A 7,104-nucleotide genomic window follows, 5' to 3' on the forward strand; every position below is an offset into this window, starting at 1 on the left:
CAGTTGCTACCCCTGCACCACCTTAGCTATGCCGCTGTCCTCATCTAGGTAACAACACTCTGTTGTCAGGCATGTGCCTGGTGTGGTCAGTGATACTTTGGAGTCTCTCCTTTTTTCAGGAATTTGCACCAATGACACAGCAGGATCTGAATCCAGTGCTTCTATGGTTATGGTGCCTTGTGTTATTGGAGCACACTAGGGGCCTAATCCTATCCAATTTTCCAGTGCAGCTGCAGCTGTGGTGGGGAAGCAGTCACAGAGGCCTCCTCAAGGTATGGGAGCATTTGGTCCCTTACCTCGATGCTGCATTGTGGCTGCACTGTTGCTGGAATGTTGGATAGGATTGGGCCCTGAGCTATTTATGCAGCTCCAGCACCTGTGCAGTTTGCACCAGAAAAGAAAAGAATTTGCAGCATTCAGGTTTGGTTATAGTATCAGGCTGCAATCCTAACAACACTTTCCTGAGAGTAAGCCCCATTGAACAAAATAGGACTTACTTCTGAGTAGACCTGGTTAGGATTGTGCCCTCAGGCAGTTAATGCTCCCCCCCCCCAGCTTTTACATTTTTGGATGCTTTTTTAAAATACGTCTTAAAGAGGATCCAGGAAGGTGATGAGTGCTACCACATTTGGGTACAACAGCTTTGGCCTTTGAGGACAAAGCCAGGAGATTCCCTATGTTAGGAGGTTTTAGTGTGCATAAGAAGTTGGAGGAGTGAGTCAGGGAATGCCCCAGAAACCTGGATAAATGGCAGCCTATGACTTCAGAGATCTTCTGTACCTTGCATACCAATTTTGAGACCCTTTCATATTCCCCCAGAGAGACAGAACTGCTCAGGACCACCTCTCAATTGCTTTTTCTGGAGTCTTCTGTTTCAGTGACCTGTACAAATGATGCGCAAATGTAGAGGCACAAATGATACACCTAGATCTGCTCTGCGAAGAAGTGGGGTGTTTTGGACCCACAGTGGCATTAAATCAAAGTGGAGGACATCCAAAACAGACCAGAAGGGGTATGGCCAGTGGGTGATCCTGGGGAAGGTGCAGGCTCTACATTGTGCCTAGAACAGGTGCTCTGTTGTTTTTTAGCACAGTGATGCTTCAGTTCCTTTGTTCATGCACGAGGACAGGTGCCTTTTAATCCAATTTCAGTACTGAGCTCTTGTCTGTAAAAGGTTGACTGACTTTCGTCTTCCTCCCACAGCATTTGGCAAAGGGAAAGAGGGGGGACCCAAGAAACTATAGGCCAGTCAGCCTAACATCTATACTGAGTAAGAAGGTGGAATGCCTCATCAAAGATAGAATCTCAAAACACATAGACGAACAGGCCTTGCTCAGGGAGAATCAGCAAGGCTTCTATAAGGGTATGTCTTGCCTCACTACCTTTTAGAATTCTTTGAAAAGGTCAACAGGCATGTGGATGCGGGAGACACTATATATCTGGACTTTCAGAAGGCGTTCGACATGGTCCCTCACCAAAGGCTACTGAAAAACTCCACAGTCAGGGAATTAGAGGACAGGTCCTCTCCTGTATTGAGATCTGGTTGAAGACCAGGAAACAGAGTGTGGGTGTCAATGGGCAATTTTCACAATGGAGAGAAGTGAAAAGCGGTGTGCCCCAAGGATCTGTCCTGGGACCGGTACTTTTCAACCTCTTCATAAATGACCTGGAGACAGGGGTGAGCAGTGAGGTGGCAAAGTTTGCAGATTACACCAAACTTTTCCAAGTGGTGAAGACCAGAAGTGATTGTGAGGAGCTCCAGAAGGATCTCTCCAAACTGGCAGAATGGGCAGCAAAATGGCAGATGTGTTTCAATGTAAGTAAGTGTAAAGTCATGCACATTGGGGCAAAAAATCAAAACTTCACATATAGGCTAATGGGTTCTGAGCTGTCTGTGACAGATCAGGAGAGAGATCTTGGGGTGGTGGTGGACAGGTCGATGGAAGTGTCGACCCAATGTGCGGCGGCAGTGAAGAAGGACAATTCTATGCTTGGGATCATTAGAAAAGGTATTGAGAACAAAACAGCTAATACAATGCCATTGTACAAATCGATGGTAAGGCCACACCTGGAGTATTGTGTCCAGTTCTGGTCACCACATCTCAAAAAGGACATAGTGGAAATGGAAAAGGTGCAAAAGAGAGCGACTAAGATGATTACTGGGCTGGGGCACCTTCCTTATGAGGAAAGGCTACAGCGTTTAGGCCTCTTCAGCCTAGAAAAGAGATGCCTGAGGGGGGACATGATTGAGACATACAAAATTATGCATGGGAAGGATAAAGTGGATAGAGAGATGCTCTTTACACTCTCACATAACACCAGAACCAGGGGACATCCACTAAAATTTTTAGGAGGGTCCCCACGGGACGTGCTGGGGATGCAACGGCGGATTGGAGAGATACAGACAAAAGAAAATATTTCTTTACTCAGCGTGTGGTCGGTCTCTGGAACTCCTTGCTGCAGGATGTGGTGATGGCATCTGGCCTGGATGCCTTTAAAAGGGGATTGGACAAGTTTCTGGAGGAAAAGTCCATTACGGGTTACAAGCCATGATGTGTATGCGCAACCTCCTGATTTTAGAAATGGGTTATGTCAGAATGCCAGATGCAAGGGAGGGCACCAGGATGAGGTCTCTTGTTATCTGGTGTGCTCCCTGGGGCATTTGGTGGGCCGCTGTGAGATACAGGAAGCTGGACTAGAGGGGCCTATGGCCTCATCCAGTGGGGCTGTTCTTATGTAGCTATGCCTTTAACAGCAGCTTGATGTGCAGTCATTAGCAGGTAAAGTGAGCTTTATTAATACGTTAAATAGAATATATGGAATTCCCAAGAAAGAGTCCTACTTATGTAAATTGTATACATGTAGCCTCTATGCCTGTATTAAGGAGAATACATTAAGGACCAGTGTTCCTGCTTCCCACCCATGTATTCCATATCTGAATAAGGTTCCATGTTCCACTTATTTTTGCAGCTCAAGCACAGGAGCAGTTCAGGTCAGGTTTTTTTTCTGGTCACTTGGCAATTATCTGTAGTTTGCTTACATCTGAAATTGTGCATCAGGAAGAAATCCCTGTTTTATCTCAAAAGAATGGAGGGTGCTCACTAAATATATGTTTGTTATACCGAGATGGTTCAAATGTACTTACACCTGGTGGGGGAGGCACACAGTTGGTCATTTATGCTGTCTTTCTGCTACAGCATTTATCACCCCCCAGCTGATGACTGTGAACTTGGCTGACAGACTGGCAATTAAAGAAGCACATAATGTGTTGACAGTCAAGGCCCCAAAACTGAAATGCGGTGGTATGTGAGTAGAACTGAAGTGTAAATATGTCAGGACACAAACTGGCAGACTTCCCTGACAGGCAATCTTAATGCAAGTTTGTTATTTTTGTTATTATCTCAGATGACAAGAGAAGGATATGACAGGACACAAGCATGTCTTATTTGCTGGGGAGATGGGGAACAGCCCTTGTGTGGCTTGTCTTTATTACTGCTATTCAAACAGGATTTTACATACCCAAAACGATCATTCTGCAGTACCAGGAGTGCAAACATCTGCAAACAAGATAGTGGAAGGAGATTGAATCAGGCGAAAGAAGTGTCTTCCCCCCCCTTTTATATGCACACAAAAACACATCAATTCCTGCTTTTTTGCCACCAAAGTACACAGCAGCTTTGTTGTCAGCTGGTAATCCAGGAAGTGAAAAGCTGTGATTTACTAGTCAAATCCTTTTGCTGCTGCCAAAGATTACCTTTCAGTCTCCCTGTACCCAAAACCTTTGGGCATGGTGACAAAATGCCACACATGTACTGAAATGGAGGTATTCCAGCCTTTACCTATTTAATAACAACCTATTTAATGCAAAGTTACAACAGCAAACTGACAAAAGTACTTCCCTGGCCTGCATTCTCAATAAACTATGAATTAACACTCCCCCCTCTGCCACCCTTTATTCTTACAAGGAAAAAGGAATCCACCAATTTGGGTTGTAAGCTCCTTGGGACTTTCCTTTTTCACTTATCAGGGCTTTAAAAGTTCCTACAGAAATCAGACAGATACCCCTTTGAACTTGCTGGGAAGGTGCACCTACTCCTGAGTAAACATAGGGTTGTGCTGTAAGATCATTGGTATTCTGTTTGTAGGCGAGGACTTGACTTCAGGTTGGCTACTCTGCTGCATCACCTCCATTTTTGTGTTGAATTTTTTTTTTTTAAAGAAATAAGAGGACAAAAAATATGAATGAAGTTTAAAAGGGATGACAGGTTGAGGCCCCATGTCTGAAAATGCAGTGAAGGGGCTGTTCTTCTGCAATTGGTGGCACCATAGAGGGTGTGAGAGGGCAAGGACGCCTCAGAGAAGTAGTTTGTCCCCCTGCAGGACCACCATATTGTTGGACCCCTGTGGTAACTTCAAGAAAAGATACTTTTTATATACTCAAAGTGCTTTATATTTAGGATAGCAGTATTAATGTGAAATACACCATTGTTTTTCTTTCAGAATTCTAACATGTGGGATAAAGTTTGCTCACCCAGAAATGCTCTCTACCCTCATATTTCTTTTCTTTTTCTGGTGCTGCCACTCTTAACACAGAGGAGAAACCTTACCTCCTATATTTAATCTATGTATAAAGTCAGGCGTTTCTCATATAAACTTTACCAACTAGTGCAGCAGTATCTGCCAAGAAGCAGCAGCAACTGAATTACACTGGCAAGGCATGAATTGAGCCAAAAAGAGCAGGGGGTTTTATAAAAGCTGAGATCAAGAGCGCCATCCTAGGATTGCACTGGGCCAAGTTGCGCCAACCTGTCTGTCCGTGTTTGGGCCCTGCAGTGGCCAAATTGGTACTCTGCACTGACACGGAGAGGTAAGTTCATGCCAGGCTCCCTAGGTTGGTGTGGGGTGGGGAGGACGAGGACAGTACTGGAGCATTCCGTGGTGGGGGGAGGGAAGATGGCAGGGGGACCTGTGGGGGGGCACAACCAGGGAGGAGGGTGGTGCCAGGATCTGGCTCTTAGGCTGGACCCCCCCCCTTCCCAGGCAGCCCAGCCTAGCACGGGGCCACTTGGATCTGCACCACTTCTTTAGGTAGGGTAGATCTGAGTAGCCCCATTTGGGCCACTGCTGTGTGACAGGGGTTAAGGGAAAATGATTCCCCTTGCCCCAGGTTGCACTGTAACCAGCCCCAACCCTGCTCTGCATACAGTGCAAGCCAGCCAGCCTGCCTGTTCCAGCGCAGGTTAGGATTGGGTTGCAAACTGAGATGATGGAGTTGGAGAAGCATCCTCTTAGATCTTCTGCGTTCTGACAGATCAATGCTGAACTTCTGAGTCCATTTTTAGTATTATCTTGACTTGTACATTTCTTGCAGTGTGACCTTTGTTTGCTATTTTGGAGGGTACTTCTGTGGTCTACCTTCAGGAAATAAATTAGTAGCTGGCTTATCTCAGTCATGTATTCCTTGGAAAATGTCCCTCCCTCATCTTGATGTAGGCTTTTTTTTTTTTTTTTTTGTCAGCAGCATGAAATGGCAGAAAACTGAACTTTGCCACCAGTACAGGAATCTATTGTTTTATGAATGACAGACTTAAAGGAACATGAAAAAAACTCCAGCCCAGAGGCTGTCAGTTGTGTGAAAGCATTCCTTCTTTTGACTCTGGGTGGTCCTCTGGAGGCTGCCATCATTTCAGCACAATTCCTCACAAAAGAGGGTGTAGCATGTGTGTACAAAAGCAGACAAATTTAATTACATGACTTTTGAAGACCAGGTTATTGACATGATTGATTTGCATAGAGCATTTGAATGCAATACTTCTTTTTTTAAAAAAATCTATTTAAAAAAACAATGAAAACAGGATCACAATTATTTATTAGACTTAAAATTTGACAGGCTACATTGACTTTCCCCATTCATCCTTACATATGAGCATTTGATTGCAATACTTCTTTTTTTAAAAAAAAATCTATTTAAAAAAACAATGAAAACAGGATCACAATTATTTATTAGACTTAAAAATTTGACAGGCTGCATTGACTTTTCCCTGTTCATCCTTACATATGAGCACCCCTTGTTATGCTGATCTCTTCCAGTCCTCCCCTCTCTCAGTTGCTTGTTCACTTTGTAGAGGGGCTGTAGCTCAGTGAACTCAAAGAGCCAATGTTTTTACATGCACCAGGTGCCAGGTTCAATCCATGGCATCTAGAGATAGGAAAGACCCTTTCCTGAAACTCTGAACGGCTGCTGTGAGCCAGTGTATATAATGCTTACCTGAATGGGGCCTTAAGGATGAAGCCATCCCTCCCCTTCCCTTTCTCTTTCTCTCTCCTAGTCCACTTTTCCCTCTCCTCTGCTGTTGATATTTAGAATGTAAGCTCGCTGGGGGCAGGGAACTTGTATTTTATATTTTTTTTTTGCTGATGCTACTCTGTCAGGTGCCATGTATAGTGATGATACCATATAAACCACAACAATAATAACAACTTCAAGGTATTGTTTCCTAACTTTTGAGCAGTGAAGCATAGGTTCCCCCCCCCCCCCCGATTAAAAGTGGAGAGACACATCACACTCAGAGTTTCTTTCTCTTACATTCTCCCCCTCTCCTCCCCCACCCCGGTCAATTTCAATCTGCTATGGGCAGGCACCTTACCCAGTTAATATTTCCAGTAGAGGCTGCTGAATTTCTTTGGGTTGCTTCTGATTGGTTCAGATTTCCTTTTTTATTGTTGTTGCTGCTACTGTGCTTTTCCTTCTTCTGTTCAATATGTGGTTTGTTATCAGAGCTGCTTTAATTGCTGTGTTTATTATTGCAGAAGTTTTTTTTTTTCCTGTAAGCAACACTGAGTTTTGTTTTGCAAAGAACGTAGGATTTAAAATAAATGGATAGTCGGGAATCAACTGTGCTTTCCGAGCAATGGCAATATCATAGGGATGTCTCTATGCCTCAGCTGCAGCACAAATCTTTTCAGGGAAACAGCTGGGAATCCTGGTGTGCGGTCTTACCCTCCTCCCTTGGGGGTAAAGGCATTGTGCCCCCACCCACATATTAATAAAGGATCCATGCTACAAAGGCCTCTGAGAGTGGTGGTGGTGGTGAGTGTATCCAA

The sequence above is a fragment of the Tiliqua scincoides genome, chromosome 2 (assembly GCF_035046505.1).
Source record: "Tiliqua scincoides isolate rTilSci1 chromosome 2, rTilSci1.hap2, whole genome shotgun sequence".
NCBI classification, from domain to species: domain Eukaryota; kingdom Metazoa; phylum Chordata; class Lepidosauria; order Squamata; family Scincidae; genus Tiliqua; species Tiliqua scincoides.